Source organism: Chinchilla lanigera, unplaced genomic scaffold, assembly GCF_000276665.1.
Source record: "Chinchilla lanigera isolate Chin_1 unplaced genomic scaffold, ChiLan1.0 scaffold00139, whole genome shotgun sequence".
Lineage (NCBI taxonomy): Eukaryota > Metazoa > Chordata > Mammalia > Rodentia > Chinchillidae > Chinchilla > Chinchilla lanigera.
Genome location: NW_004955540.1, coordinates 3,361,822 through 3,386,339, shown reverse-complemented (window position 1 = coordinate 3,386,339; position 24,518 = coordinate 3,361,822). Strand labels below are relative to the sequence as shown.

Here is a 24,518-nt window from a genome sequence, read left to right as displayed (position 1 = left end):
AGTATATTTGTGGCATTAAACTTCAGGGAGATGTGATGAGGGGGAATGTCCAAATAGCGTAATAAAGGGTGATAACAGAAGTAAAAGGTTAAGAAATATTAAATTAGATCAAAAGAAGGCAGGAAGGTGGCACACAAGGGCAAAAACAGACAAGGAAAACAGAAAACAAGTCATGTGTTGCTTAACAACGGGGATGTGTTCTAAGAAATGTGTGGTTAGGATACTTCTCAGCATGCGTCATTAGGTGACTTCGCTGTGTTTGAGCACCCTAGTGTGTACTTACACACACTGAAAGGGCCACAGCATCACTAGGCAACATAATCCCACAGACCAGCATGGTGCATGTGGTCTACCAGGAACCAGACTGTCACTGCATGACACATGACTGTATTCACCAAGGAGACCTGAACCTGAACATATCAATATTATATTAAAGATTCCTGGGCAAACATAATGCTCAAAGGCTGGTATTCCCTGCAAGATACTATGAAGTGGACAGAGTTTGAGCTCTGGAGTAAGGTAGGAGAACATTTGAACCGAGCTTAATCATGTATGTTTCCTCGAATGTCCAGTGGGGATTTATTCCTATTTCCCTCACAGAGTTAAATGATGTTGTACGTGGAATGTTGCTGGTATAGTTCCTGGCACCAAGGAAGTACTCAGTAAACCCCTTCTCTTATAATTTACCATAACAATAGAAGAGATGGCGGGCAGTTTCTCAAGCACTTAACAACATAAGAAAGCTGGGTACATCACAGGTTGAGCTGAGCATGGCAGTGCACACCTATAGTCTCAGTAACTGGGAGGCTGAGGCAGGAGGATTGTCATGAGGTTGAGGCCAGCCTGGGCTACATAATTAGTTCAAGACCAGCCTAAAATACATAGGGAGACTCTGTCTCAAAAAGCAAGAAAAAAATAACAGGAGTTGGTAAATTATGGTCACAGGACAAATCTAAACTGATATTTATTTTCACAAATAGGTTTTATTAGAACACAACTACACCCATTTATTACTGGATTGTGTACAGTTACTTTTTTCTTATGACAGAGTAGCTACTGGTCCATAAAACCTACAATAGTCACTATCTGCTCCTTTATAGAGAAATTTTGTTCATCTTTGATCTAGAACATGATTAAGGAATTTTACTTCCAAAATTCCCAACAAATGGGGTTTTGTTGTTGTTTTGGTTTGTTTGGTTTTGGGGTTTTTTTCATTTTTTGTTTTTGTTTTTGGCTTTTTGAAACAATTTCCCTATGTATTTTAGGCTGGACTTGAACTCACTATGTAGCCCAGGCTGGCCTCGAACTTATGGAGATCCTCCTGCCTCAGCCTCCCAGTGCTGGGTCTGTAGGCCTACATCACCATGCCTAGCTAGTTTTTATTTTTTGAGGCATCTCATACCAATGTTTTTAATTTAATACTTATAATTCCATTTAATTAGCAGTAAATAAATTGCCTTATAACCAGAAAGTGTTGCGAATTATTTAGATGTCCATTTGATGAAAACTACAATCCACACTTGGATCTGATACCTGATCTCTGAACCCTCTGTCTTTCCTTATAAACTTTTATTGTGATAATTCTAAGAATCATGCTAGAAGAATTGTCCAAGGGTCATTGAAATATCTTGCTCCAATGTTAAAGTGTATTTCCTTGTATGCGTATTCACTTTAGCACATGCATGTCCTTATTATTCTGTCCACTTTTCAGAAGAGAAAACCGAGGTTGAAAGAAATTTAGCCATTTGCCAACCAGTGGGACACCTCATCTAGTGCACTGAGCATCAAGCGTAGTATGGCTCTATGCAAATCTATCACCCATGTGCCCAGTCCTCAGGGAAGTATCAGCATACGCACCAAGCATTAAGGCAGCCCAAACTCTCACTTTAATAAGTAACAAGAGTACACAGAAGCTTGTCGATATAAAGGCACTAACGCATTGGAATTGAGGCCCTTAGTTAAGTAATTAAAACTATTAGCTTTGGCTTGCATGCTGTAAAAGTATACAAAAGCAGGAAAGCGTGCGCTCTAAGCCTATTGAGTTAGCACAATAACCAGCACTCGAACAGACCTCCCTTGTCCAGGAAAAATCTGTGTGATGCCAGCACTCAGCAAATCCAACCAGTAATTCTTTGAGCCCCAAGCGCCAGTGTCTGCACTCACACAGGGGGTTGAACATGATGGTAAGCACACTTCACTTCCAAAACACTGCAGCCCAGGAAGGAGATAGATCCACACACATGCATATTAATATCCACCTAAGAAAGAAATCAGAAGGAAATTTGTAGCAAGTAGGTACAAAGAACTTCTATCTTGGAAGTTCAAGTGTTCTGTGCTAGCTTGGTTAAGACACAGAGTTACCAAAGTGAAATGTGAGCTCAGCACTTTGCTAGGGGCTGCCCACTTGCCCTTGCAGATCTGCCCTCTGCCTCCATCCACTCTGCTCTGTGCCCTGGGTGCTGAGCTTCCTGTCTTGCATCAGTAGCATCCTGTGAGCTCTGACTGCGTGGGTATGGCTAATGGGCAGCTTAAGCAGGTCCCAGGGAGTTGAGAAGAGAGAGGAGAGGGTGTTCATTCCTTGCCCCCTGTGCTGTCAAGCTTTGTGTTCACATTGTCTGGGTTTTTCTACCAAGGCGCACAACTCCCCTGAGGTGGCTCCTTCTCTCCAGTTCAGAAAGAGTTCCTTGCTGTGAGCCTCTCAGACCCAAGGTGGGAGAAAGTCTGTGCTCTCACGAACTCCAGGTTCCACTGTCCTTCCTTGGTTTCTCCTAAACCTGCTGACACATTTGAACTGATGGTCCCTCATCACATTCACCTCGATGACTCCATCAGAGTTGCTGTCAGTCTTCTGCCGGGGTCCTAGGATACAGCCCAGAGGAAACCTTCATAGCTGTAAACTGCTTGGGGATATGCACTTCAGAGAAAAAAACAAAACAAAATGCACATCCCAATCCTCCACACACAGATCCCTGTGTGGTCTGAGGTCACTTCTTTAACCTTTTTGAGCACAGTGTCCACGTTTGCATAAGAAGGAGAAGAATGCTTGCCCCTGGACCGTGTAGAGATGGAGTGGGGTAACATGGAAAATGAGTGGGACAAGTTAAGTTCCAATGCAGGCAGGTGTGCCGGTGCATGGAGGCCTGGTACCTCCTGTGGTGAGGACCAGGCTGCCCAAGGAACAACCCCCCTCCCAGGGTCCCAGCAGGGTGACACAGTACATTTCTGTGGCTCCCTTTGGATTGGTGTAAAGCTATCAAAATCATAACAGGAAAGAGTCAGCTCAGTGTGAGACCCCAGACTCATCTCAGTATCTTCCTCCTTTCTCCCTCCCCAAGAGTCACAGCATGCCAACCTCATAAGCGTGTGAGGAGGAAGTGGCCTGTCCAGAGAATGAAATGCAGAGCAGAGCAGAATGTGTCCAGACAAAAGGACTGGCTTCTCCTTCCGACATCCAAGGGTGTTATGGTTTGTGTTTGCACGTCCCCCCAGATCCTCGTGCAGTCACGGGGCGGGCTTGTATTCTAAATTTTTGATTGGTCTATAGTCCACACTGGGATTATGGGTGTGAGAGCTGCACCCGCCCTGCGGTGGGTAGTTTACATACAATGTAAGCGAAGGAAAGAGGCTTGCTCTTCCCTCTGCCCGCTGCTCCTCACTTTTGCTCTTGTTTTTGCTGTCTTCCACCCGGCCATGAAGTGTTGCACTCTGCCATGTGCCACTCTGCCTTGGAGCCACCCAAGTATGGACTGAAACCTCCACAAATTGTCAGCTAAATAAACCTTTCCTTCCTTAATTGTGGAGGGGTATTTTGTCTCAGCAATGAGAGAAGAGTAACTGACACAAAGGGCAAGGTCACCAAAGCAAAAAAAAGTCAGGAGCCTCAAAGAAAAGAGGACAACACTAGTGTTACAGGCAGCTATGGGAAACGTGGGATGGCAGCTACAGGCTTCCAGTTATAACTTGTCTCCCAGCTTCATTTTCCTCTCTGGCTGTTGAAACTGGCTTCATTCAAACTGAGTTAATTGCCAATATTCATGTATCTATTCATTTGTTTATTCCTTTACTTTCATTGTCACCTATCTGATAATTTATTCAGTCATTTATTTGCTAACTTATTCAAGAACTCATCCTTCCATTCATGTATTTATTTCTCATCTATCAACATAACATTCACTGAGTATCTTCTTACTACCCTGGGTCATGCACACTGCAGGCTGTGTAGAGAAATGACATCATTCATACACACTGCCGAATCTCCATCACCTGTCCTAGAAGAATGAGCAGGGCTTTGCCAACATGCAAATAAACAACCCATGCAGAGGGAGCAGGATTTAAAGGGCAAAATCAATCAAGGTCATGGCTTGCCTGAGCAAAGGAGAGATGCTCATGTTGGCTGGAACCCTGGGCTGGATGGAGACGAGGAGGCTGGGTAGAGGACAGGAGTCAAGGTGAATGTTGGGGTGCAGTGTGTGGATGCCAGCCTGGGAACCCGACTTAATCCAGAGGAAACTGGATCATCCACTGGTTTTTCATTAGGGCAATAGAATGTAACCTTTTAAGGATCTTGTAATCCCAGTACTTGGGAGGCTGAGGTAGGAAGATTATTGTGAGTTCAAGACCAGCCTGGGCTATAAAGTGAGCTCAAGGCCAGCCTGAACTGCATAGTGAGACCCTGTCTCAAAAAGACCAAACAAACAAACAAAAGGATGGCAACTCCTCCCCAAAAGGAGAAACTCAGGCCAGGAGATCAGAGAGAAGACAGGTTGAGTCATGGTGATGAAGGTAAAGAATGTTTCTGGGTAAGTTTGACAAGTCATGTCTCTCAATCCCATCTAAATAAAATCAAGTCGGGGAGCAGAAGTACCTTTACCACTAGCACTCCTTTGACTGAGCTGAAGCCTTTATCCAAGCCAGAACATTAACTACTGTGTGTTCCCTCCAACAGAAACAGCATATCTCTTTTGGGCAACAGCCCAGGTTTATCTGCAGCCCTGAGAGTAATGATGCTTCAGGCTTAAAGAGATCTTTCTCTGCTCATTCCTGATAGAATCTTTAGGATGCTCTCATTTTACAAAGGAGAAATACTAAGTGAGACCCACAAAGGTTAGGCAACATCTCAAGGTCACATAGCCTGAAAGTGACAGAGCTGGCTGCGGATCCCATGCCTACTGAGGACAGACCCCAGACTTTCTGAAGCATCACTAAATGTATCTTGAGAACTATGTACACAATAAGGCTATAAAACTTACAGATGGTATGCAAAGAAAATAATTACTGTGGGGGTCTGGGGATTTAGCTCAGCGGCACAGTGCCTGCCTGGCAAGCGCGAGATCATGAGTTTGATTCCCCGTACCGGAAAAAAACAAAAAAACAAAACAAAACAAAAAAAACAAAATAATTATAGTGCAAGAGCCATTTTTCATAAAATTCCTTTTATATTGCTTTAAAGTTTAAAGGTTACAAAATTGAATGTGTGTGTGTGTGTGTGTATTCAGTGGAGTCATAAAGGAGTCATGTAACATCCTTCCTGGAGGTGTCTCCTTCTACCTCTGGAACTTCTGGGAACTTGAGATATCACTCAGTGTGTATTAGTCGGCTTTCCTGGGTACTACACCTAACACAATTTAAAGGAGGGAAGTTTAAGTTACTCAGTTTAGGTCCATGGTCAGTTGGCTCCAAGGAAGATACATCAAAGCTGAAAAGCATGGTGGAGCAAAGCTGCTTAGTTCATGGTGGCCAGGAAGCAGAGGAGGGGAAGAATACCAGAGATAAACAGTCCAGGGACCCTACCTGGTCCCCAAGGCTGTGCCTCCATAACCCACCCAGACACATCCAGGAATGTGCTGGTGTTTCTTAATGCAGTGATATTCTCATATCAGGATTAATGGTCACACAGTGTAATTCTAAACAATTCCACATAGCAAGTCTATGTAAGGCAAAGACCCTTCAACACCCTGCCTCCTCACTAACTCTTCTTCTTCTAGAATTCATTATTCAGCTTTCTGTTGCTATAACAAATACCTAAAATGATTAATTTATAAAGAGGAAAGGTTTATTTTGGCTTATGGTTTTGGAGGTTTCAGTCTATGGTCGGTTGGTCTCATTTCCTCTGGTGGTGAGGAAGAACATCATGGTGAGGAGTATATGGCAAAACAAAGCTACTCACCTCATGGCCAAAAAAGAGAGAGAGAAGAAAAGGAAATGGTACAGATCCCACTAGCCCTCAATTACCTAAAGCTCTTTCACTAAGCCCCACCTCACCATGCTGGGGGCAAACCTCTACCACATGACCTTTGGGGACACTGAGGACCCACATACTAGCAAGGATCATTCCTTGCCAGTCCTGACTGCTTCTGGCTCACCACTTTGGCCACCTGTCCTCTTCAGCTTGTTTCCCTCCTACTGTCCTTGCAAGGCTTCCCCTCAGTCAACCCTCAAACCCCATGAAAAGAGACCATAAGCTGACCAACTGAGAACTCAATATGGCCACAACATGGTATTCGGTCCACACCATACTTTAGAAAATTTGAATTGTTTCTCAACACGTAAAAATTACAAAACTTCAGATTTAAAAAAAAAAAAAAAAAAAAAAACTAGCTTTCTGGCTTTTCTTAAAAAATGAGATGTTCTGGTACAGTAGGGACCTGGATTCCCATATCACAGTAACTGGGCTGGAGCACAGGCTGCTTAGCCATGACTGCTCCCACCCTGCCCACTTCCCTAGCTCACATAACCCGACCAACCCAAGACATATGGGTTGTGATCCCACAAGCAGATGCCCTGGGTCCACTGTAGTAGAGGCCCTCAGAGCCGTCTGCGTTTCTGAGGGACTCTACCTGCAGTACTACTAGGTTTTGTGATTCAGCTGACACAAATTAACTTTGCTTAAGTATAGACATAGGAATCTAAGAACATGAGCTCTTTCAGACAGTGTATCTCTCTGCCTTCCTGCAGCATCACTGATAAATTAAAATGATATATATTGAAGGGCACAACCTGATGTTTATGTAATTGCATGACTACTACAATCAGGCTAATAAACACATTTTTACCTCACAGCTCACTTTTTGTTTCGTGGTGAGACTACTAAGGATCTCCTCTCTTAGTATATTTCAAGGATTAACCATGATCACTATGCTGTCCATTAGATCACCAGAAATTACTCATCTTCCATATCAAATGTCTGTCCTTTCATTACAGATAGCATTTCAAACAATTTTTAACTTCATTTTTGTGCCCTGGATCATTCTGTGAAGTGTCAATACTATGTTTCTTCTTTACTTTTTTCTTGGTACTAGGTTTGAACCCAGGGCTTTATTCATGCTAAGCAAGAACTCTACCACGGAGCTACATCCCTAGCTATTGTATTGTGTAGTATTATATTGCATGTTGTATCATATAATATTTTAAAATGGGAAGCTGGGCATGGTGACACATGCCTGTAATCTCAGCACTTGGGAGGCTGAGGCAGGAGAATTGCTGCAAACTGGAAGCCAGTATGGGCTACAAATTGAGTTAAAGGCCAGCCTGAACTGCAGGATGAGACCTTGGATCAAAAGAAAATAAAAATAAAAATAAGATGGGATCTCACTAAATTGCCTCAACTGACCTCAAACACTCAGTCCTCCTCCCTCAGCCTCCTGAGTAGGTGAGACTGATTACAGGCATGCACTTGGCTCTTCTTTACTTATTTTTTAAATTGTTGTTATAAAAATTACATTTAGTATAGAAAGATATACCTAAAATGTAAGTAGGATAAAAAGTAGAAAATCAAATTCAGCTAGAATCCCTTTACACAAAGATCTCCATTAATAATTTTGTTTGCATCCTTTCTATCTTTGTTCTATACATTTAAACACATAGAAAAATAAGACTGAATTACCCCCAGTATTTTATAATCTTTTTTGAAACAATGGTTTCTCACATTATGAATTACTCCTCTATAACATAGTCTTTAATAACATGATATTTTATTGTTTATATCTCAGTTTATTCCACCAAGTCCCTATTGTGAGTTGTTTAGCTCTTTGCAGTTTGGGTTTATACTGAGCTATGTTTCAAAGCACATCCTAGAAGCAGAATCAGTGAATTACAGAGTATTCAAAACCCTGAGGCTCCTGCTGCCCACACTGACAGTGGTTCTATATTGCACCACACAGAGCTTCCACTTACACAAAGGGAGACTGTACTCTAAGGATAAACGCTTTCAGAGCGAGGAGCCTATGGATAAGTCTAAGTAGAGGAAAAACCTAAGACATTCGCATACATACAACAAAGAGTTTAATATGGACACACATGGGTTCCAGAACCTGGCTCAAAAAACAGATTGTAGAAATGGAGAATCAGATATGACTGATCTAGAGCTTGGCTGTGTATGTTGGTAGACAGGAAGGTCAATGGTATCATTGGACTTCAAACCAGTCACTCAGGGAATCCCAGCCATGTTTAGTAGGAGAACAAAAAGGTCAAGGAAAGCAGCAGACTGTGCTCAGTTCTGGGCACCCACTCTGAAGTGAGGCTGCAACCTGGAGCATTTTTCAAAGAAAGGACCAGGTGGGACAGCCTCCTGATAATGCCCTGTTCCTGGTGGCTACAGACACTGGGGTTGTTCTGTCCTAGATGAGGAGGCTGAAGGTATGTGTTAGGTTGGCTATCAACTCCCTGACAGGCTGCCACTGACATTCAGTATGTGATTCCCCAATCCCAGACCTTGCACAATAAATGGAAGCTGCAGGTTGGTGGATATCTGCTGTGTCCCAGGGAGAGATGTCTAATAGTGCTATTCACCCATGAAACAGAAGTTTCTGCAGGAAGCACAGGAAACAATTAGCAGTGGTCAACCCCTTCTAGTGGAACCAAGAAGAAGCATCACAGGAAATTACCCTTGTGTGCACTTGAAAATGTTTTAAACCATGCACATGAATTATATCTATGGTAAAGAAACACAAAAACAAAAACACAAGAGGTATTTATCAGGAAAGGTCTTGGGGTGGCAGCTCTGGAAGAATTTACTGAAAGAATAGAATTGCTCACAGAACAGAAAGACAGGCTAAACAAGGCCAGGGATCCCACAGTAGCTTAGAACACTCACAGGCTCTGTCAATTTTCTACTTCCGTGAGAGACACACTGATTGGCCTAACTTGGGGTCACGCGCTCACTCCCCTACCCCCAAGAGCCTCAGTAGAATGACCGGAAATGGGAGCAAGAAGTTCCCTAAAGGAAATCTGCAGTGCTGTGACGAACAGGAGACAGGGACACTGGGCAGCCAAAATCAATATATCTACTACAGAAATCTAATAAACTATATCAGAAGGTAGTGAGATTCCCATCCCCCCAGGTATTCCAGACAGATTGGATGAACATGAGTGATAAGGTGTTAATGAGTCTGTATCTAGTAGGGTTTGATTATACTACATCAAGATCTGTTATGGTTAAGACTGAGAAGTCCCCCAAGAGTTACATGCACTTAAAGACAGAGCATTTGGAAGATGATTGAATCATGGGGGTAGTATAGTTGACTTGCTGTTAGGAGGAGGGGTATGGTTGGAAGTGGTAGACCACTGGGAATATGACCTGGAAGGGTATGTTCTCCACCACAGCTCCCTCCTTTCATTCTCTGCTTTCTGACCACCACGATGTAAGCAGCTTTCCTCTGCCTAGGCCCTCCTACCATGCTGTTTCTGTGTTTAAGCCACCCAAACATGGGCCACAATTTGGGAACTGTGAGTGAAAATAAACATCTCGTCCTTTAAGTTGTGGGTGTCAGGTATTCATACCAGTGACAAGGAAATTAAGGTTTTGGTAGCAAGAGTGGGGCTGTTCCTGTGACTATTACTTAACTATGTGGTTTAGAAGCCTTTGAAACTGGTTCATGGGAGGAATTTATAAAGGTTTGGGGATGTCTGCTAGAGAAGCCCTAGAATGCTAGAAGCTGAACTTTATAGGAATTCTGGTCAGGGCTCAGAAGACCAGAATGCTGAAAAAAATGTAGAGAACAGGTTGAGGAACAAAGACTCCATTGGCAGTTGGATTCTAGACCACTTGTGTTATGGCTCTGGCAGAAAATTTTTCTACATTTTACTGTGACTTTGCAGAAGGCTGAGATTATGGGGAATAGATTAATTAATCTGGTAGAGGAAATTTCAAAGCAGCCTAATGTTCAGGTTGTGGGTACTGCTGGCAGTTTTTAGCCAGGTTTATACTGAAAGTCAGGAGCAGAAACCTATTTGAAAAGTTCTCAGCTTGGCCAGAAAGGAAGCACCTGCAAAGATGGTGTCTTGGAGAGTGAAATTGCTGAAAAGATTGAAAAGAAGCCATGCACTTTGCATGAGAATAATAGAAAGGTATGTTGAGGGCATTCTGAGTGTCTTAGTTATTTTCTCTTTGCTGGGACAAAATATCCTACACCCACAAGTTAAAGAAAGACAGGTTCGTTTCAGTTCACAATTTGTAGAGAATTCAGTCCGTAGTTGGCTGGCACCAAGGCAGGGAGGCATAGCAGAGAAGCATTGCAGAGAAGAAACAGTCCATGGGAGAGCAGGCAGGAGGCAGCAAGCAGCAGCAGCCCTTACCCTTTTATCTCATCCAAACTACCAGCCTTTTGGGTGGTGCCACTCACACCCACTGTGGGCCTCCCCATTACCCACAAGCAGAACTATACTCTAAACCAATTAGTGGACCAATCCAGTACCACATACCTTTAACCTCAGTATCACACCCTTAATTCACACACCCTTAATTAAGTATCATATGTTTAATTCACACATCCCAGATCCAGCCACCTCTGAAAAGCCTCCCCAAGGAGCACATACAACTTTGGGGGAACACGTAGATACAAGCCATAACATTGAGAATCAGCAAGGCCTCACTTTTCACAGGCTAAAGGGTCCAAAAGTGAAAGACTTTTTTTGAGAAGAGACGTTCAGGGCAGCCTGCCTAGGACGTTGGTTCCCCAGGATTCTATTCACAGTTTTCCACCATCCAGGCACTAAGAGGCTTTTGCAGCCATAATCAAGGGAATCTTACCATTATCCATGTGGTGTTGGTTTTTTTGGAATGCAGAATGCAGGAGCTGTGGGGTCAGAAAGGTTTCCACTCAAATTTCACAAGAAGGCCTGGAAGGCTAAGCCATGTGCCTTTAAGAGGACAACATGTAAAGCTCTAAGAATGAAGCCAAAAGTCAGTAGAGACCCCAAGAAATTAGATAAGCCAAGAACAAGGAACATCTGAGGAAAACTACAGGCAGGGAGAAAAGCCATCCCAAGAATGCAGTAAAGAGAGCTGCAACCTGCAGTGCTGTAGGATCAGGATTACCTAAACCCTTTGAAGTTCACATCTCACTTCAACTCTCCCCAGGCACTAAATATGGAGCTAATGGATTTAATATTTTCCCTGGTGAGTTTTGGTCTTTTTTCAGTCTAATTCTTTTCTATCTCCCTATTTCCTCCTTTTGGAATGAAAATGTTTACTCTGTGCTCTTGTGTGTCCACAGTGTTTAACTCTCTTTCTGAGTTTTACAGTGATTCACAGCTAACAGTTTGCCTTGCATCTCAGAAGAGAATTTGGACTTGGAGTTTTCAGCAATACTGGAACTGTTAGGACTTTGGTGATGCTTAGAGATGGACTAAATGAATTTTGCATAGAGATGTACATGAGTCTCCTGGGGTCCAGGGGCAGAATGTTATGTTTTAGATCACAATGTCCCCTAAGAACGTCCTGTGCTCACAGGTGTTACTTTGGGAAGGTAAGTGAATCATGAAAGCATTGTAGCTGCTGTTAGGAGACACGGTCTGGTGGGAAGAGATGGGTCACTGGACATGTGACCGAGAAAGGTTTACCTTCCTCCCTAGCTCCTTCCTTCTCTCTCTACTTCCTAGCCACTATAAAGTGAGGAGCTTTTCCCCAGCTGTACTCCCTTATCATGCTGTTTTCTGCCTTGAAACCAGCCAACCAGGGACTGTAATCACAAGCCACAAGAAACCTCTCTTCCTTTAAACTGTGGATGTCAAATTGTGTCTCAGTGATGGGAAAGTAACTAAGATAAGATCCCACTGGACCCTGAGGATTTCCGCTTTTATAACTCTGGGGCAATGCTGTCTTTCAGATAACACAGCTCCAGGACCACTTCTATCACTAACGTATTTTCAGATTCCTTATGCCAAGGGCCAGAGACGTAATATTATGTTTCCATCAGGCTCTTGTTCCTCATTTGTTTCTTCCTCTCTCATAGTTCATTTTCCTACTTTTCTGACACTTCTCACTGGGTGGTTTTTTGGCCTCAAGAGAAGATAATAATTAAAAGGGTCAGACTTCAGATCACCACTAGGATTTATCCCATATGAAGTGTATGACCTTGAGAAAATTACTTAACTTCTCTGGGCCTAGAATTCCTCACATATAAAATGGAGATAAAAATAATACCTGCTTCATGAGTTTGTTGAGGGAATTAAGTGACACAACTAAAATGCTGAGTGGCAGAATGTTTGCCTAGCCTGCATGAGGCTCTGGGTTCACTCCCTGGCAATGCCAAAAATAAAAATAAAAATAAAATTATCATTAGAGAGACAGCAATGGAGAAATAGCTCCAGTGGCTCTAAAAATGCCATCTCCTTCTCTTTTCTCATCATCAGAAACTTCATCAACAATAACAACGTTATTATTATTATCATTATTATCATTATTCACATAAGCAACTTCAGAAGTATTTGGCAAAAGTGACTTGGAAGCACACTTTGTGGTCCACAAAGGAAAGGCCAGCATCCCTATTCTCTTTCTAAATTCTTGTTCCTAGCAAAATTACTGGAACACATAGGTGCTTTTTTTGTTGTTGTGACAAAATTCCAAACATCTGTAACTTAAAGTAGGAGAAGTTTGTTTTGGCTCACAGCTTATAGCAGTTCCAGTCCACAATAAGCTGGCTCCAAAACAGGACAGCAATGGCACAGAGTCCTGGCAGAGAATTGCTCATCACATGCAGACAGAAGCAGACAGTGTCAGAGGAGGAGCCAGGGAGGGAAATAAACACTTCCAGGTTGACCCCAGTGATGGCTTCTTCCAACCAGATTCCACCTCCCAACAGTAAGTCAGCTATAATCCCCATCACTCCATCACCCTACCACAGCTCCATCTATGGGCTCTGAGGGTCTTGGGAACACCTAGATACAAATCACAACTGCTTAATAAGTGAGCAAGTAAGGGAATCCAAGAAGTAATGAGTAGAAGGTGAAGAACAAGGGATAATTCTTTGATGGGATCTACTGAGGTCCCAGAGGTAGGGAAGGAAAGCAGAGGAGGAAGAGAACCCTTCACTGAGTGCAGAGGGGATGAACAGCTCACAGATTTCAAGTGATCTGTGGGAGAGATGTGCCAGGGTTTGCCCACGACCATTCACACTGGGATTGTGGAAACGACAGTAAGGATATGTGGCCCTGAGGATGGTTTTGTTCTGATTTGGTTTTCAGGGTTGAAAGAACATTCTAGAAGTTTACAGGGTGAAGCACTTGGGTGATCTATTTTGGAGGAATTATCAGGAGAAAAGAAAATGAGAACTACTGGTAACCTTTGTGCCATTGCACTATTCAGGGAAGAGGTGATTCCAGGACATCCTCATAGCCTCATTCTTCAGCCTTGTGCACTGCAGAGTCTGTGCAAATTAGTCCTGGAAATTAACAGTGTGTGGTGCATGAGACAGACCACCAAAGGAAACAAAGTGTGCATTGTGGAGAGACTGCCCTATGGGAGAGGAGACCTCTAAAGTAAACTTCTTCCTAAGATATAAAAAAAAATATACAAAATGATGACTTTCTAAATCTACTTGCACTTTTTGCTTATGAGTTGGCATTCTTCCCCAGGAGGTTCCCTGCTCGTTTTCAGGTTATTACTCTGGTGTCATAGAACACTAATGTTTTGAAAATAAATGCAATTAAATTAATCTCTTATCTATGTTAAATGTGTGTATCTCACAAATATATGAACAAATATATAAAATACATCCACATGTACATGTTAAATCCATAAACATATCCTTCTGTAATCACAGAATATATTAAATAGGACACACAAAAAAAACTTACTAGTGATTACCTGAAGGAAGGAAGACATTTTTTATCATACTATCAGTATCCATGTAGACCTAGCCTTGAGTCCTGCCTTGTTTTTGAGTGAAGGACAAGGCTGCTAGGGCAATGGTTTGACTTTCTAAGTTTGCTTTGAGGATTATATGAGAAAAGACATGCAAATCATAAAGCTGCTGAGCAAGGAGTTGGGCACACAGTAGGCACTCAATAAATGTGATGAAGCAAACTGGCCTACAAAAAAAGATAGAGCTCTTATTTCCAGGCCTTGTCCCTGCTCCTGTATATAGCTTTGTCCAACCTGACAAAGGTGTGGATACCCTGAGACATAGCTGCACAGGTCTGGTGGTCAGATACCATGCAGCTGAGTCGGAGTCCTGCCTTGACACTTGCTAGTTGTGTAACTGTGAGCAGGTCATTTAATGCTCTTTTGGTTTCCTCATCTGTAACATGGGGATATAATGCTCATCTCACAGAGTGACTGTGGGATGAAGGAAAGCCCTGAGCTTCGGCCTAGGCCCTGAAAGAGCTCAGTGATAGTTGGTGTAGCAGTTAACTTTAGGTGTGTCAAATGGATTGGCTTAAAATGCCCAGGAGATTAGCCCAGCATACTTCTAGGTGTATCTGGGTGGGTCATGGAGACCTGATGTTGGTTGATATATATGGTTCCCAGCCTGTTACTGCCAGTGCTCTGTTTCATTGCCTGCATAAATTTTGCTCTACCATGCCCTTCCATCATGATGTTTTTTACTTTGGAGCCAGCCAACCAGGGACAGAATCCTTTCAAACCATAAGCCAAATTAAATCATCTTTAAGTTCCAGGTGTCAGGTGGTATGTCCCAGGGATGAGAAGACTGACTAGCTTTCTGATGCTTACATCTGGGTTGGGGGTGGGGTCCCTGCAGATCCAGCCTTAACTGCGAGACTGGTTTCCTGAGCATCTCAAAGTGACTTAATTCTAGAGATTATACTAGTCAACTCCTGAAAAGATGGAGTCAGTACAGAATTCCAGGTTATAATTTATTGTCTCCTATGTCAAGTAGCCGAGGTCATGCCTAGAATCACAGGTTCCCATCCTGCTATAGATAAGTCATGTGGCATTTCAACCACCTTTTCTGAACACTTACAAGCCCAGCTCTAGTTTAGGTCACAGGAATACAAACCAGTATAAAAATTCTTCATCCTTTATAGTGGAGATGTCAGGCACAGTTGTGCCAGTTGGAAACTGCACAAGGCCATCCCAGCAAGACTGAGAGTGGAGACTGAAATCCAGCCTGTTCACTGGTCAGAGAGCCCCATCCTCCTAGAAGAGAGTGTCTTCTGCTAATTTGCATACAAGTGGTATAAAGGATTGTGGTAAGTTTCTGAAGGGGCCATGTTTGCCTACTGACACAAAAATATAAATAAAAATTGCATTTCTTCATGATAAAAACAATAACTCTATTTCTTCATGTGGAGACTAGTTGAAGAACTCAAATGAGAAAATAGAGATGAAACACTTTGTGACCATGCATAAAGCAATGCAGCTCTAATAATGCCCCAGTAGAACCATCCATCAATTATACAGTGCAAACTAGCCGTGTCACCTTGGGGAAGTTATTTTACTTCCTTGGGCTTCATTTTCTTCCTGTATAAAGGAAGTGAAACGGGTGAAAGTAGTGGATGAATATCTTGAAGATTGCTTTGCCCTTGCTCCAGAGATCCCCACTGAGCAGGTCAAGTGTGGCAATCTAAGAATGTGCATTTTTAGTCTCTGATGACCGTGGTCATAAACCCTGACCCAGCCTTCGTTGACCTGTGTTTTATATATTACAGCAGACACAAGTCCTGCTGAGTGTGAGAAGACAGGAGAAACAGGAAACAACATCATGACCTCCAACCTGAGTGTAATGACTTTTGGAGGGGCTTAGCAGCAGCTCCCACATGTCCCTGTCCCCAAGCTGATGGACCAGCCCTAGATTCTTACCAATTACACATTCAAACTCCAAGGACATGGCCACTCTGCCTGAGCAGACCCCACCCATTCTCCTAGCTGAACATCATAAGCAGTTGTCCAACAGTTTCTCTTTTGGTATTTCTGAAAATAGAAGTCAGTAAATGTCAACACAAGGCTCTGGCCAGCCTGGAAATTCTCAGCCATCAATTGGCTAAAGCATCACCGGTTAGTCAGCTGTCTGTGCTTTGCCCAGTTAGTCAGTGACTTCCTCATTCCCTAGCTCACACCTCAAACACCTCCCACACCAATGCTCTTTCAGCCATGTGCTGGGGTCTGGGATATAGAAAGAGACATGGGGAGAGAGTACAATGTGCTTCTCTTGAGTAAGATGTGCACTGAGCACTTTTATAGACATTATTTTGTGTGTTTTTCTGAACAATCCTCTACATTGGATAACACTGTTATCTCCATTCTACAGATGAGGAAACTAAGGTCCAGAGAGGTGAGTAGCTTGTCTAGAGCCATTCTGCTGGTTAGTTGAAGGAAGGAGTCCAGTGCCAGCCACAGAACTATAATTCTCTGCCCTCACTGTCTGGTAAGAAGAACAGATGTTAGACAGGCAACTCCAACAGCGATGATGGGGTTGCTAATATATAAACAAGCAAACCTCAAGGATCCAGAAGCAGCACTGATATTCAATGGAAGACACTGAAAGCTGCCACTAAATGGTGGTATTTTTGGTGACATTTAATATTGCTTTCTTGTTCTAAAGCTGGCCTTGAGCAGGCCTTCTAGTGTATTTCCATGGGCCTGCCCACTGCATCAGCTCCGAGCTCTGGCTATACATGGGGCAGACCTCTGTCTTGCTTGGTTTTAGCATGAGGACGTGAGTTAAGTAGGGTAATCAAGTGAAGGCCAGGGCTTCTGCTCATGGTTTCAAGCTGAGAAGTTTCTTCTTCCTCTTTCTTGTATGTGTGGTACACGTCCATGGAGCTGAACCGCTGTTACTGTTTGGCCACCAGTAAAGCTGTTCAAAAAGCAAAGCCAATCTAGGGAGGGCAGTGTGGCCCAAAAGAGCTACAGGGAAATGGAACTGGAGCCTAGACCTAAAGTCCAAAAGTCTACTGGACATTTTCAAGGAGTCAGGGATTTCCTTTATTGCTTTAGACGTCTAGAGATAGGTTTTCTGTTATTTGTCACTCAAAGCATTCCAACTGATCCAAATTCTATTTTGACAAGATGTGAAGCTATCCACAAAGTGTTTTACACTTCCTATAATCAGGACCAAGTATCAATTGAGGGTCTTCTGTTTTTATGAGGCAGAAAAACTAGCCCACACAAATTTAAGCAAAATATGGTTTATCAACTCAAAATCATGAATGGTTAGAGAATAAATACAGGCATAATAGAGTATGGGAATTCAGATGAAATCACCAGAACTCCATTCCAGATCTTATGACCGCTTACATTCAAGTCCAGTGGAAAGGGCAACTTCATCATCAGTTAATCAAGAAAATCCTGAGGTTTTCTTAGTGGGCTTTGACTCAAGCTCTGTTCCTGTTCCTGGACTAACCACCATGGCTCACCCAGCACGTGGACTTCTCCAGGAGACTTGGGCCTGCTCCTATGACTTACCACTGAACCACACAGAGATCAGCCTCGTGCAAGCACACAGCTCAAAGTGGCAGTAGGTGTTTCCCCCAGAGCTGAACCAGGCAATCTCAAACTAGGCAACAAAACAACAGATGTCACCTACAGCTCACTTGAAAATGCCTCTCCAACATTTCTAACATTACATGTATATGCAACAGGTGGGCTTAACAGACAATGTTTATCATGACTATGAATTCCTTTCCTGGGTTTGCCAGGCTAAAATCAGAAACAGTTTCTGTGGGTGATTTTCTTCTTCCACAACTGTGTTTATTTTTTCAACAAGTATTTTCAGAGCACTAATGAAGATGGTGGTAATAGTAATCACACTTACTAAACATTCATGTCATACACACATTATCTCATCAGTCTTCATGCAGGCAACATGTGGCAAGGTCTACAGACAGTTTGGATTGTTATAACTTGGTAGGTGCCACTGGCATCTAATGGGTAAAGGCCTTGAAAGTTTCTGATCCCTTTCAGTGCACAAGACATTCCCCCACAGCAAAGAATTGCCCAGCCCCAGATGTCAGTGGTGCCAACATCAAACCCTATACTAGCTGTTATGGTTTGTGTCTAGATGTCCCCCCAAAGCCTCATTCAGTCTGGCCGGGTGGGCTTTTCAGAGGTGACTGAATCTAGTATTTGTGATTGATTCATGGTCCAATGCTGGGATTAAGGGTGTGAGTGCTACACCCGCCCTAGGGCAGGTAGCCTGCATATAATATAAGGACTGGAAATAGACTTGTCCCTTCTCTCTCTCATGTTGCTTTTGCTGTCTTCCACAGTCATGAACTGTTGCCCCTCTGCCATGCCACCCTGTTTGGAGCCAGCTGATTATGGACTGAAACCTTTACAAATTGTGAGCTAAATAAACCTTTCCCTCTTTAACTTTGGATGTTGGGTATTTTGTCTCAGCAACAAGAAAAGTAACTAAGACACTGGCTCATGATGCTCTGTACACAGTTTTACAGATAAAAAAAAAAAATGAAGCTTAGCAAAGTTAAGCAACCTGTCCAGAGTTCTACAATTATGGAACATTGGGGTTGGAATTTAATCCAAAGACTTCACTTTTATCTGTTATTTATTGAGATTGGAATTAGAATTCAGTGTCTTTCCACCCTACTCCATCTACTCTAAATTCTGGTTCCATAGGCCAGGGCACCAGAATCAGTATAAGATATATTTCTCAGCCACCTTTGCAGCCAAGAATGAATATGTGACTAATTCCTAGCCAATGAGAAACAGAAAAGCATATTTTGGGATTACTTGGAGGGCCAATTAAATGAATCTGATTCATTTGGTAAAAGTCTCTTTCCTCTCTTCTGTTTTCCCTCCTCCTTCCAAGAGTTCTAGCAGCCATCCTGGACCATGAAGTGACTTTGAGGAAAGAAGCCATGGCTAAAAGAAAGAGCAGAAAGACAGGAGTCAGAGTCCCTGGTAATACCAAAGAGCCTCCATGTTATCCTGCATGGCTAACTTGTACACTTCTATGTGGGAGAAAAATAAACTTTAGTCTCAGGCCACTGTGTGTGTGTTTATGTCACTATGTATAGTAAATCTAATCTTCCCTGTGTATCGGCACATGGATACACTCAACAAATATTTGACTAGTGAAAGGGGTGCCCATGTGTACAGAGCACCCCAGTGGAAATTAATGCTATGAGTGGGTGGGAACCATGGAAACAAACAAATACCAGGGCTTCCTTGGGCTCTTTGTGGTAAAGTACCCAGGATGACTCATGTCTCTGGCCAGTTCCTCCTGTCCCATGGCTTCCTCCCTGAAGGGGACCTTTCTTCTATAGTACTTGCCATCAGGCTATCTTCAGGGGCACCTTTCCTTCCTCCTCAAGATTGCACGGCATGGAGAATTTAGTTGCCTGCAAGTGAAGGAAAGCAGTTTTACATTCTGGACACCAAGGCCAGGAGAATCCCCCAAATAACAGCAAAAAAGTGGCATCATCAAACAGACTTCTAAGAGGTCTTATCATCATGTCCATGGGTGTATGTACTTCCTTTGTCAGCATGCAGGTGGTGGAGAAGGAAAAGCCCAGCTTTGGCTTTTAACAATGACACAGGCACTTAGTAGTATGATGATGACCAAATCATGTCGTTTCCTTGTGTGTCAGTCTCCCAAACTATAAAATAAATGGATAATAACCTTCCCAGGGCAATGTCATGACAATTAAATAGTGAAAGGGTGCATAGCACAGAGTAGAGGCTGAAGTAACCGTTCTGGAAACTCCTCTCTGTCCTGATGATGAGGACTTGAGTTGTGTCAGGGCAATGGCATGGTATTTGGGTAGATCCCCTGCTGCTGCTATGGAAGGCAAAATCTTCCAGCCTTCAAATCTGACACTTCCTTTCCTTTTCCCTTAGCCTGCCCCCATGCAGTTGCATTTCCTCTTTATTCCCCACCCTACTTTACAATTCTAGCAGAGCAATCCTTACAATCAGTGAAATATCCTTTTTTTCCCCTCCCTGACATTATTTTGTACTACTTGCCTCATTGGAGCCCTGCACACACGTCCAGCACCACAAGGACATTCTCAATATCACACTAGTGACCATGTATTTTCATTTTCTGGCAAATGAGGCCTTGACATTGTCATCTCCAACAGATGAGTGGTCACAGGACAATTGGGAACCTGGAGGCCCTTTCCATAAAGGTAGCTTACAAATGCAAAATAGTCCATGTCCCAGGAGAGGTCTGAAAAAGCTATTAGTGCCATGCATGGGGAATGAACGACCCAAAAAAAGCTGCCAGCAGTGAAAAGGATCCCACGGCATTCAGCATGTGAATTGGGTTCCACAGAGCACTGTTCCCGAGGCTATAAACTTAACACCGCTTCCTGTAATGGTGTCAAGGGGAAGCGAGTGAACATCAGAAGGGGTAAGGGCAGTGGACACCTAGGCGGCAGAGCTCTTTACTGGGGGACCCAACAAAAACAACCTAAGCAAAGGGAACAAGAACTAAATATGGGTCTAGATCTGAGTGGCAAGAAGCAGATGATCCCTCTGTTTTCCAGCACCTTGTGAAGCAAAGCCTTTTTCATCCAGCAGACAGTATGGAGGCCTAATAAAAGGCACCATCAGGCATCAGGAAAACATGAATAGAAGTCTGAGGAGGCCAAGTAAATAAGTGACTCTTTGCATGTGTTAGCCTTTCCTTGTGGTTGTTAATAATCACAACCCAGGGAGAAAAGTGAATAAAATCAATCAGGGAGGCTGAACACTACTGACTTCTAGTGTCTATGGAATGTCATGTCGAACCCTGTAACAGTTAGACAGAAGCCATTCATTCATTCACACAGTCACTTCACAACATCTGTTGTGAATGTGCCAAGCATGAGATCAGGGGCCTAGGAGTTTAGGATGATGGACACCTCTGCTGTGCCCACTTGTCACTGATGCCACAGGGCAAGTGTCACAGCAGCCTGATTCCTGAGTCAAATGGCCGTTGTAGAGTCCTGGCTTCACCACAACATGACAATGTTGGACACGTTACTTACCCTTCCCTCACCTCCATTTCTCTATTAACAGAAAGCAGGTACTGGTAGCATCCACTTTGCAGAGTCAGAATGAGGCTTCTGGGAAGAGCTGGCCAATGAGTTTTCCTTGCGGTGGTGGCTGTGTTATTCCTGCTGCTGGCCTGAGGGGCTAAGGAAGAGAACTTTGAGCAAATGACAAACCCAAGGGCTGGGAGGACGGTCAGAGCTGGGTGTCACAGAAATACTGAAGGAGCGGCGCCTCTAACAGCCAGACGTTTGGCTGGTGACGGGGTCTGGACTGCTTGGACCCAGACTCCTGGGTTCTGATCCAGCCTCTGTGCTCAGACTGATGGGGACCTACTAGAAACACAGCTATGGCGCACAACTGAAATATAAAGCAGTGTGCCACTTGGATATGTCGTCAGCGTCTCCTGTCTCATAACCAGCCAGAACAAGCGTTTACAGAGGTGGAAACCGCCAGGACCAGAAGTCAAGCCCTAGTGTGGACTGGATCACGCTGCCCCCTCACTCTACCTTGCTAGCTTTGCAACCTTTGGTAAATTGCTTGGCTTTGCCCAGCCTGTTAAAGAAGGCTGACAGTAGAACCCATTTCATAGCGCTAATTGGGGACTGATTATGTTCAAAATAGCAGCTGTTGTTGTGGTTATTACTGTTGTTGAAGCCCATGCTCAGTTCACCGTGGGCATTTACTAATCATCCAGTTCCTAAATGTGTACCTTTTCTGTCAGGCTGTTTAGTGTTGACTGAAGTAATGAAAGGTTCTTTATGTCCCTGAAATCCTGGCTTGGAAGAGATAGTTCGGGTTCTCTTTCTTTTGCTTGTATCTCTGATCTGCCCTGGGCAACTGCCAGGACAATCTCCTCGGAATGTGGGTGGCTGAAGCAAATTGAGGGCGTGCTGCTATTATTAAAGAACCAGACATAAACTTCTTAACAAACAGCCAGGCTATTTTTTAAAAAACATTTATCACACATTTTATTTATAAAGACAACATAACAACACCATTAGGTAATTTTTAATAACAGTTTTATTGTTACATAATTTACTATCATAAAGTTCACCCCTTTACATGTGTAATTCAGTGGTTTTTACTCATTGAGTTGTACAGCCAGCACCATTAATTCCAGAGTGCAGTATTTTCCTTATCCCCAAGAAAAAGGCCATGCCCATGGGCAGACACCCAGGTCTCCCCTCCTCCCCAGCTCCATCCTGGCCTCCAGCTCTGGGCAACTCTGAATGTACTTCCTGTCTCTGGTTTTATCTACTATCGATGTTTCACATAAATGGAATATATAGCACGTGTATCCTTTTTTGTTTAGGTCCTATCACTATCTTTTATTTTGCTCTTTATTTATACTTTGGGTTTCTTATATAAGAAAAACTATGCAATATTTAAGCTTGTGTGTCGGATTTATTTCACTTAATGGTATGGTCTCAAGGTTCATCCCTTTGAATAATAATCCACTGCATGGACCTAACAGTTTGTTTATCCATTCATTAGTTGATAGATCTTTTCTGTTATTGTTAATGACTTGCCATAAACACTCATGTATAAGTTTCTGTGTAGACATATGTTTTCACTTCTTTCGGGCATACATAGCATTGGAATCACCACATCATGAAGAAACTCTATGTTTTACCCTTTGAGGAACTGCCAAGCTGTTTCTCAAAAGACCATAACATTTTGATTCCTGTTAGCAACATGTAAGCCTTCCAATTTCTCTGCATCTTTGTTAACATTACTGTCCATCTTTTTTTATTATATCTATCCTAGTGAATGTTAAATAAGTTCTTAGAAAAAACTCACAATTTTTTCTTCACAAAACTTAAACCTGTGTCTAGCTCAAAGTAGATATTCGATATACAATTGCTAATAAATATTTTCATCATCCCAAGTGATTGTTCCCATCCATTGTATTCCTGTCTGTCTGCATAGCATACATTCCACATGCTTATAACTACGCTTGCATACATTTTTCTCCCTTTTTACCTGGCATTAAATTCTAAACTATCCTTCTTTTTCTGCATGGCCTTCATCATTATTACTGTGTCGGCTTGCTTAACAGCTCCCTTGGTGGATGCTGCATAACCCACCAAATCAAAACATAGTTAGCTTGTCCTCGATTTCTCAGTAACAAGATTATCTTCAACAAGGTGGGGAGGGGAGCACTTATTTGGTAACACTTTTCAGAATCCTTTGTGGTAATGTGATGTGGGAAGAGAGCAGACAGGAAAAAAAAAAAAAAACCTGTAGTAAACTTGTCCAGAGAAACAAAACCAGTAGGATGCATAAGTACATGTATGTTTGTGTATGTGTGTGTGTGAGTGTGACTGTGTGTACAGATGTGTGTAGAAAGACACTTATCATAGGGAATTGGTGCATGTGATGCTGGAGGCTAGAGGCTAACAAGTTTAAATCTGCAGTGTGGGCTGGCAGGTTGGAGACCCAGGACGGTGCATTGTAGGTAAAGTCCACAGGCAGTGCTCTGGAAAACTGTCCTGCTGTGAGAGGCTGGTATTTTTACTTCAGTGGAGTGCAGAGGGCATTCTGCTTTACTCAAAGCTCACTATTATAAATGTTAACCTTGTCCAAAAATATCTTCCAAGTTGATGCATAAAATGAGCCATCTCAATATCCGAATGGATTCCATGGACTTGGTTTTCTGTACTGTTGCATATGGATAAGAATCAGAGCTATGCCTTCTGAGCCTCATTGCTTAACCAAAGACAAACCAGAATGAAGTGAGAACAGAAGTGACTATGAAATGAGGAGTGCTCGCTTCCGTTAGGTCAATCCCACGCCATGAGCAGATTTCTGATGTCTGCACTCCTCATTCTGCTGTCCTTACTCTTTCTGACTCTTCCACCTTAGCTCTACCTGCCTTGAAGGCAAGGACTGTGTCTGGGATCCCCTTAGAGCTCAAGGGATCACCAGTTAAATGTTCAGCAAATTTGGTCCTGATTTTATTCACCGCATTCTACCTTGGGCCTGGCCCTGTGTCAGGGCTTCAGTGCATGGTTTAATTCCATCTGCAGGGAAATGGGATTTTTATAAAATGTTTTTGTAGCATTCCATGTGGGAATTCCTGCTTCTCTGTGTTGTGGGAGAGAACAAAGCCTCTAGAAAGCTCTTTTCTTTCTCTGGGCAGAACCACTTGAGCAGCACTTCTCAGCAGACAAATGGAAGGCAGAGGCACTGGTTCATGAGGAGGCGGGGAAGAATGGGAAGGTCAGGATGCTGGCTGTCCTTATCTCCCTCCTGTGAAGTCTGTTCTGCTCCTTTCATTCCTCATACCTTTGGGGGAGATAAGGACAGGCTGTGCATAGGGGGTGGGCAATGAGAGACA

The 24,518-nt window shown here is 43.1% G+C and overlaps 1 long non-coding RNA gene across 2 annotated transcripts; it reads left to right on the top strand.

Moving 5' to 3' along the window:
• The first annotated feature begins 444 nt into the window (after positions 1 to 444).
• LOC106147289 lies at positions 445 to 18,484 on the top strand. 2 transcript variants are annotated; one of them, XR_001232113.1, is made up of 3 exons: positions 445 to 519; positions 15,265 to 15,429; positions 18,448 to 18,484. It is a non-coding gene; the product is annotated as an uncharacterized LOC106147289 (long non-coding RNA). The 2 variants fall into 2 exon arrangements; XR_001232112.1 differs by lacking the exon at positions 18,448 to 18,484 and adding an exon at positions 16,488 to 18,263.
• Positions 18,485 to 24,518: the final 6,034 nt, after the last annotated feature.